Source organism: Manacus candei, unplaced genomic scaffold, assembly GCF_025592945.1.
Source record: "Manacus candei isolate 608988 ecotype Guabito, Panama unplaced genomic scaffold, ASM2559294v1 h1tg000172l, whole genome shotgun sequence".
In the NCBI taxonomy this organism is placed as follows: domain Eukaryota; kingdom Metazoa; phylum Chordata; class Aves; order Passeriformes; family Pipridae; genus Manacus; species Manacus candei.
In genome coordinates this window covers 744751-754243 of record NW_026138220.1, presented here as the reverse complement: position 1 = coordinate 754243, position 9493 = coordinate 744751, and positions in this window count along the sequence as shown.

Here is a 9493-nt window from a genome sequence, read left to right as displayed (position 1 = left end):
ACTTTTTTTCCTTAGGGAAAGGGCTGCTGTTCCCTTTTTTCAGCCCTCTGCTGCAATGGCCGGTCCCACCTCCTGAGAAATAGAATTCAAATGAAGATTCTTCCAGACAAAAGGTACCACCACAGAAAGGTCTTGGTGCACAACAAGTGCCCACGCTGCCCCAAGAACTACACCTGAAGCCAAAGGTTCCAGACTTTTTTTCCTGGTGGAAAGTGCTGCTGTTCCCTTTTTGCTGCCCTGCGCTGCATGGCCAGTTCCACCTCCTGAAAAATTGAATCCAAATAAGATTGCTGCCAGACAAAAGTACCACCACAGAAAGGTCTTTGCTGCCAAAGAAGTGCCCAGGCTTCTCCACCAACTGCACCTCAAAGCCAAAGCTTCCAGACTTTTTTCCTGGTGGAAAGGGCTGCTGTTCCCTTTTTTCAGCCCTTCGCTGCAATGCCCGGTCCCACCACCTGAAAAAATGAATGCAAATGAAGATTCGTGCCAAACAAAAGGTGCCCCCAAAGAAAGCTCTTGCTGCCCAAGAAGTGCCCAGGCTACCCCAACAACTACACCTCCAAGTCAAAGCTTCCAGACTTTTTTTCCTTAGGGAAAGAGCTGCTCTTCCCTTTTTTCAGCCCTGTGCTGCAATGGCCGGTCCCACCTCCTGAGAAATAGAATTCAAATGAACATTCCTGCCAGACAAAAGGTAACACCACAGAAAGGTCTTGGTGCACAACAAGTGCCCACACTGCCCCAAGAACTACACCTGAAGCCAAAGGTTCCAGACTGTTTTTCCTGGTGGAAAGAGCTGCTGTTCCCTTTTTTCTGCCCTGCACTGCAATGGTCGGTCCCACGTCCTGAAATTTGAATGCAAATGAAGATTCCTGCCAAAGAAAAGGTGCAACCACAGAAAGATCTTGCTGCCCGAGAAGTGCCCAGGCTGCCCCAACAACTGCACCTCCAAGCCAAAGCTTCCAGACCGTTTTTCCTGGTGGAAAGAACTGCTGTTCCCTTTTTTTCAGCCCTGCGCTGCAATGGCCGGTCCCACGTCTTTAAAAATTTACTCCAAATGAAGATTCCTGCCAGAGAAAAGTTGCCACCAGAGAAAGGTCTGGCTGCCCAAGAAGTGCTCAGGCTGCCCCAAAACTGCACGTGAAGCCAAAGGATCCAGACTATTTTTCCTGGTGGAAAGGGCTGCTGTTCCCTTTTTTCAGCCCTGCGCTGCAATGGCCTGTCCCACCTCCTGAAAAATAGAATCCAAATGAAGATTCCTGCCAGAAAAAGGGTGCCACCACGGAAAGGTCTTTGCTGCCCAAGAAGTGTCCAGGCTGCCCCAACAACTGCACGTGATGCCAAAGCTTCAGACTTTTTTTCCTTAGGGAAAGGGCTGCTGTTCCCTTTTTTCAGCCCTCTGCTGCACTGGCCGGTCCCACCTCCTGAGAAATAGAATTCAAATGAAGATTCCTGCCAGACAAAAGGTGCCACCACAGAAAGGTCTTGGTGCACAACAAGTGCCCACGCTGCCCCAAGAACTACACCTGAAGCCAAAGGTTCCAGACTGATTTTCCTGGTGGAAAGAGCTGCTGTTCCCTTTTTTCTGCCCTGCGCTGCAATGGTCGGTCCCACGTCCTGAAATTTGAATGCAAATGAAGATTCCTGCCAGAGAAAAGGTGCAACCACAGAAAGGTCTTGCTGCCCAAGAAGTGCCCAGGCTGCCCCAACAACTGCACCTCAAAGCCAAAGCTTCCAGACTGTTTTCCTGCTGGAAAGAGCTGCTGTTCCCTTTTTTCCGCCCTGCGCTGCAATAGCCAGACCCACCTTTTGAAAAATAGAATCCAAATGAAGATTCCTGCCAGACAAAAAGTGCCACCACAGAAAGCTCTTTGCTGCCCAAGAAGTGTCCAGGGTGCCCCACCAACTGCACCTCAAAGCCAAAGCTTCCAGACTTTTTTTCCTTAGGGAAAGGGCTGCTGTTCCCTTTTTTCAGCCCTCTGCTGCAATGGTCGATCCCACCTCCTGAGAAATAGAATCCAAATGAAGATTGCTGCCAGACAAAAGGTGCCACCACGGAAAGGTCTTGCTGCCCAACAAGTGCTTAGGCTGCCCCAAGAACTACACCTGAAGCCAAAGGTTCCAGACTTTTTTTCCTGGTGGAAAGAGCTGCTGTTCCATTTTTTCAGCCCTGCGCTGCAATGGCCGGTTCCACCTCCTGAAAAATTGAATCCAAATAAGATTGCTGCCAGACAAAAGTACCACCACAGAAAGGTCTTGCTGCCCAAGAAGTGCCCAGGCTACCCCAACAACTACACCTCCAAGTCAAAGCTTCCAGACTTTTTTTCCTTAGGGAAAGAGCTGCTCTTCCCTTTTTTCCGCCCTGTGCTGCAATGGCCGGTCCCACCTCCTGAAAAATTGAATCCAAATGAAGATTCCTGCCAGACAAAAGGTGCCAACAACAGAAAACTCTTCCTGCCCGAGAAGTTCCCAGGCTGCCCTAACAACTGCATCTCAAAGCCAAAGCTTCCAGACTGTTTTTCCTGAGAGAAAAGACCTGCTGTTCCCTTTTTTCAACCCTGCTCTGCAATGACCAGTCCCACCTCCTGGAAAATTCAATCCAAAGGAAGATTCCTGCCAGACAAAAGGTGCCACCACAGAAAGCTCTTTGCTGCCCAAGAAGTACCCAGGGTGCCCCACCATCTGCACCTCAAAGACAAAGCTTCCAGACTTTTTTTCCTTAGGGAAAGGGCTGCTGTTCCCTTTTTTCAGCCCTCTGCTGCAATGGCCGGTCCCACCTCCTGAGAAATAGAATTCAAATGAAGATTCTTCCAGACAAAAGGTACCACCACAGAAAGGTCTTGGTGCACAACAAGTGCCCACGCTGCCCCAAGAACTACACCTGAAGCCAAAGGTTCCAGACTTTTTTTCCTGGTGGAAAGTGCTGCTGTTCCCTTTTTGCTGCCCTGCGCTGCAATGGCCAGTTCCACCTCCTGAAAAATTGAATCCAAATAAGATTGCTGCCAGACAAAAGTACCACCACAGAAAGGTCTTTGCTGCCAAAGAAGTGCCCAGGCTTCTCCACCAACTGCACCTCAAAGCCAAAGCTTCCAGACTTTTTTCCTGGTGGAAAGGGCTGCTGTTCCCTTTTTTCAGCCCTTCGCTGCAATGCCCGGTCCCACCACCTGAAAAAATGAATGCAAATGAAGATTCGTGCCAAACAAAAGGTGCCCCCAAAGAAAGCTCTTGCTGCCCAAGAAGTGCCCAGGCTACCCCAACAACTACACCTCCAAGTCAAAGCTTCCAGACTTTTTTTCCTTAGGGAAAGAGCTGCTCTTCCCTTTTTTCAGCCCTGTGCTGCAATGGCCGGTCCCACCTCCTGAGAAATAGAATTCAAATGAACATTCCTGCCAGACAAAAGGTAACACCACAGAAAGGTCTTGGTGCACAACAAGTGCCCACACTGCCCCAAGAACTACACCTGAAGCCAAAGGTTCCAGACTGTTTTTCCTGGTGGAAAGAGCTGCTGTTCCCTTTTTTCTGCCCTGCACTGCAATGGTCGGTCCCACGTCCTGAAATTTGAATGCAAATGAAGATTCCTGCCAAAGAAAAGGTGCAACCACAGAAAGATCTTGCTGCCCGAGAAGTGCCCAGGCTGCCCCAACAACTGCACCTCCAAGCCAAAGCTTCCAGACCGTTTTTCCTGGTGGAAAGAACTGCTGTTCCCTTTTTTTCAGCCCTGCGCTGCAATGGCCGGTCCCACGTCTTTAAAAATTTACTCCAAATGAAGATTCCTGCCAGAGAAAAGTTGCCACCAGAGAAAGGTCTGGCTGCCCAAGAAGTGCTCAGGCTGCCCCAAAACTGCACGTGAAGCCAAAGGATCCAGACTATTTTTCCTGGTGGAAAGGGCTGCTGTTCCCTTTTTTCAGCCCTGCGCTGCAATGGCCTGTCCCACCTCCTGAAAAATAGAATCCAAATGAAGATTCCTGCCAGAAAAAGGGTGCCACCACGGAAAGGTCTTTGCTGCCCAAGAAGTGTCCAGGCTGCCCCAACAACTGCACGTGATGCCAAAGCTTCAGACTTTTTTTCCTTAGGGAAAGGGCTGCTGTTCCCTTTTTTCAGCCCTCTGCTGCACTGGCCGGTCCCACCTCCTGAGAAATAGAATTCAAATGAAGATTCCTGCCAGACAAAAGGTGCCACCACAGAAAGGTCTTGGTGCACAACAAGTGCCCACGCTGCCCCAAGAACTACACCTGAAGCCAAAGGTTCCAGACTGATTTTCCTGGTGGAAAGAGCTGCTGTTCCCTTTTTTCTGCCCTGCGCTGCAATGGTCGGTCCCACGTCCTGAAATTTGAATGCAAATGAAGATTCCTGCCAGAGAAAAGGTGCAACCACAGAAAGGTCTTGCTGCCCAAGAAGTGCCCAGGCTGCCCCAACAACTGCACCTCAAAGCCAAAGCTTCCAGACTGTTTTCCTGGTGGAAAGAGCTGCTGTTCCCTTTTTTCCGCCCTGCGCTGCAATAGCCAGACCCACCTTTTGAAAAATAGAATCCAAATGAAGATTCCTGCCAGACAAAAAGTGCCACCACAGAAAGCTCTTTGCTGCCCAAGAAGTGTCCAGGGTGCCCCACCAACTGCACCTCAAAGCCAAAGCTTCCAGACTTTTTTTCCTTAGGGAAAGGGCTGCTGTTCCCTTTTTTCAGCCCTCTGCTGCAATGGTCGATCCCACCTCCTGAGAAATAGAATCCAAATGAAGATTGCTGCCAGACAAAAGGTGCCACCACGGAAAGGTCTTGCTGCCCAACAAGTGCTTAGGCTGCCCCAAGAACTACACCTGAAGCCAAAGGTTCCAGACTTTTTTTCCTGGTGGAAAGAGCTGCTGTTCCATTTTTTCAGCCCTGCGCTGCAATGGCCGGTTCCACCTCCTGAAAAATTGAATCCAAATAAGATTGCTGCCAGACAAAAGTACCACCACAGAAAGGTCTTGCTGCCCAAGAAGTGCCCAGGCTACCCCAACAACTACACCTCCAAGTCAAAGCTTCCAGACTTTTTTTCCTTAGGGAAAGAGCTGCTCTTCCCTTTTTTCCGCCCTGTGCTGCAATGGCCGGTCCCACCTCCTGAAAAATTGAATCCAAATGAAGATTCCTGCCAGACAAAAGGTGCCAACAACAGAAAACTCTTCCTGCCCGAGAAGTTCCCAGGCTGCCCTAACAACTGCATCTCAAAGCCAAAGCTTCCAGACTGTTTTTCCTGAGAGAAAAGACCTGCTGTTCCCTTTTTTCAACCCTGCTCTGCAATGACCAGTCCCACCTCCTGGAAAATTCAATCCAAAGGAAGATTCCTGCCAGACAAAAGGTGCCACCACAGAAAGCTCTTTGCTGCCCAAGAAGTACCCAGGGTGCCCCACCATCTGCACCTCAAAGACAAAGCTTCCAGACTTTTTTTCCTTAGGGAAAGGGCTGCTGTTCCCTTTTTTCAGCCCTCTGCTGCAATGGCCGGTCCCACCTCCTGAGAAATAGAATTCAAATGAAGATTCTTCCAGACAAAAGGTACCACCACAGAAAGGTCTTGGTGCACAACAAGTGCCCACGCTGCCCCAAGAACTACACCTGAAGCCAAAGGTTCCAGACTTTTTTTCCTGGTGGAAAGTGCTGCTGTTCCCTTTTTGCTGCCCTGCGCTGCATGGCCAGTTCCACCTCCTGAAAAATTGAATCCAAATAAGATTGCTGCCAGACAAAAGTACCACCACAGAAAGGTCTTTGCTGCCAAAGAAGTGCCCAGGCTTCTCCACCAACTGCACCTCAAAGCCAAAGCTTCCAGACTTTTTTCCTGGTGGAAAGGGCTGCTGTTCCCTTTTTTCAGCCCTTCGCTGCAATGCCCGGTCCCACCACCTGAAAAAATGAATGCAAATGAAGATTCGTGCCAAACAAAAGGTGCCCCCAAAGAAAGCTCTTGCTGCCCAAGAAGTGCCCAGGCTACCCCAACAACTACACCTCCAAGTCAAAGCTTCCAGACTTTTTTTCCTTAGGGAAAGAGCTGCTCTTCCCTTTTTTCAGCCCTGTGCTGCAATGGCCGGTCCCACCTCCTGAGAAATAGAATTCAAATGAACATTCCTGCCAGACAAAAGGTAACACCACAGAAAGGTCTTGGTGCACAACAAGTGCCCACACTGCCCCAAGAACTACACCTGAAGCCAAAGGTTCCAGACTGTTTTTCCTGGTGGAAAGAGCTGCTGTTCCCTTTTTTCTGCCCTGCACTGCAATGGTCGGTCCCACGTCCTGAAATTTGAATGCAAATGAAGATTCCTGCCAAAGAAAAGGTGCAACCACAGAAAGATCTTGCTGCCCGAGAAGTGCCCAGGCTGCCCCAACAACTGCACCTCCAAGCCAAAGCTTCCAGACCGTTTTTCCTGGTGGAAAGAACTGCTGTTCCCTTTTTTTCAGCCCTGCGCTGCAATGGCCGGTCCCACGTCTTTAAAAATTTACTCCAAATGAAGATTCCTGCCAGAGAAAAGTTGCCACCAGAGAAAGGTCTGGCTGCCCAAGAAGTGCTCAGGCTGCCCCAAAACTGCACGTGAAGCCAAAGGATCCAGACTATTTTTCCTGGTGGAAAGGGCTGCTGTTCCCTTTTTTCAGCCCTGCGCTGCAATGGCCTGTCCCACCTCCTGAAAAATAGAATCCAAATGAAGATTCCTGCCAGAAAAAGGGTGCCACCACGGAAAGGTCTTTGCTGCCCAAGAAGTGTCCAGGCTGCCCCAACAACTGCACGTGATGCCAAAGCTTCAGACTTTTTTTCCTTAGGGAAAGGGCTGCTGTTCCCTTTTTTCAGCCCTCTGCTGCACTGGCCGGTCCCACCTCCTGAGAAATAGAATTCAAATGAAGATTCCTGCCAGACAAAAGGTGCCACCACAGAAAGGTCTTGGTGCACAACAAGTGCCCACGCTGCCCCAAGAACTACACCTGAAGCCAAAGGTTCCAGACTGATTTTCCTGGTGGAAAGAGCTGCTGTTCCCTTTTTTCTGCCCTGCGCTGCAATGGTCGGTCCCACGTCCTGAAATTTGAATGCAAATGAAGATTCCTGCCAGAGAAAAGGTGCAACCACAGAAAGGTCTTGCTGCCCAAGAAGTGCCCAGGCTGCCCCAACAACTGCACCTCAAAGCCAAAGCTTCCAGACTGTTTTCCTGCTGGAAAGAGCTGCTGTTCCCTTTTTTCCGCCCTGCGCTGCAATAGCCAGACCCACCTTTTGAAAAATAGAATCCAAATGAAGATTCCTGCCAGACAAAAAGTGCCACCACAGAAAGCTCTTTGCTGCCCAAGAAGTGTCCAGGGTGCCCCACCAACTGCACCTCAAAGCCAAAGCTTCCAGACTTTTTTTCCTTAGGGAAAGGGCTGCTGTTCCCTTTTTTCAGCCCTCTGCTGCAATGGTCGATCCCACCTCCTGAGAAATAGAATCCAAATGAAGATTGCTGCCAGACAAAAGGTGCCACCACGGAAAGGTCTTGCTGCCCAACAAGTGCTTAGGCTGCCCCAAGAACTACACCTGAAGCCAAAGGTTCCAGACTTTTTTTCCTGGTGGAAAGAGCTGCTGTTCCATTTTTTCAGCCCTGCGCTGCAATGGCCGGTTCCACCTCCTGAAAAATTGAATCCAAATAAGATTGCTGCCAGACAAAAGTACCACCACAGAAAGGTCTTGCTGCCCAAGAAGTGCCCAGGCTACCCCAACAACTACACCTCCAAGTCAAAGCTTCCAGACTTTTTTTCCTTAGGGAAAGAGCTGCTCTTCCCTTTTTTCCGCCCTGTGCTGCAATGGCCGGTCCCACCTCCTGAAAAATTGAATCCAAATGAAGATTCCTGCCAGACAAAAGGTGCCAACAACAGAAAACTCTTCCTGCCCGAGAAGTTCCCAGGCTGCCCTAACAACTGCATCTCAAAGCCAAAGCTTCCAGACTGTTTTTCCTGAGAGAAAAGACCTGCTGTTCCCTTTTTTCAACCCTGCTCTGCAATGACCAGTCCCACCTCCTGGAAAATTCAATCCAAAGGAAGATTCCTGCCAGACAAAAGGTGCCACCACAGAAAGCTCTTTGCTGCCCAAGAAGTACCCAGGGTGCCCCACCATCTGCACCTCAAAGACAAAGCTTCCAGACTTTTTTTCCTTAGGGAAAGGGCTGCTGTTCCCTTTTTTCAGCCCTCTGCTGCAATGGCCGGTCCCACCTCCTGAGAAATAGAATTCAAATGAAGATTCTTCCAGACAAAAGGTACCACCACAGAAAGGTCTTGGTGCACAACAAGTGCCCACGCTGCCCCAAGAACTACACCTGAAGCCAAAGGTTCCAGACTTTTTTTCCTGGTGGAAAGTGCTGCTGTTCCCTTTTTGCTGCCCTGCGCTGCAATGGCCAGTTCCACCTCCTGAAAAATTGAATCCAAATAAGATTGCTGCCAGACAAAAGTACCACCACAGAAAGGTCTTTGCTGCCAAAGAAGTGCCCAGGCTTCTCCACCAACTGCACCTCAAAGCCAAAGCTTCCAGACTTTTTTCCTGGTGGAAAGGGCTGCTGTTCCCTTTTTTCAGCCCTTCGCTGCAATGCCCGGTCCCACCACCTGAAAAAATGAATGCAAATGAAGATTCGTGCCAAACAAAAGGTGCCCCCAAAGAAAGCTCTTGCTGCCCAAGAAGTGCCCAGGCTACCCCAACAACTACACCTCCAAGTCAAAGCTTCCAGACTTTTTTTCCTTAGGGAAAGAGCTGCTCTTCCCTTTTTTCAGCCCTGTGCTGCAATGGCCGGTCCCACCTCCTGAGAAATAGAATTCAAATGAACATTCCTGCCAGACAAAAGGTAACACCACAGAAAGGTCTTGGTGCACAACAAGTGCCCACACTGCCCCAAGAACTACACCTGAAGCCAAAGGTTCCAGACTGTTTTTCCTGGTGGAAAGAGCTGCTGTTCCCTTTTTTCTGCCCTGCACTGCAATGGTCGGTCCCACGTCCTGAAATTTGAATGCAAATGAAGATTCCTGCCAAAGAAAAGGTGCAACCACAGAAAGATCTTGCTGCCCGAGAAGTGCCCAGGCTGCCCCAACAACTGCACCTCCAAGCCAAAGCTTCCAGACCGTTTTTCCTGGTGGAAAGAACTGCTGTTCCCTTTTTTTCAGCCCTGCGCTGCAATGGCCGGTCCCACGTCTTTAAAAATTTACTCCAAATGAAGATTCCTGCCAGAGAAAAGTTGCCACCAGAGAAAGGTCTGGCTGCCCAAGAAGTGCTCAGGCTGCCCCAAAACTGCACGTGAAGCCAAAGGATCCAGACTATTTTTCCTGGTGGAAAGGGCTGCTGTTCCCTTTTTTCAGCCCTGCGCTGCAATGGCCTGTCCCACCTCCTGAAAAATAGAATCCAAATGAAGATTCCTGCCAGAAAAAGGTGCCACCACGGAAAGGTCTTTGCTGCCCAAGAAGTGTCCAGGCTGCCCCAACAACTGCACGTGATGCCAAAGCTTCAGACTTTTTTTCCTTAGGGAAAGGGCTGCT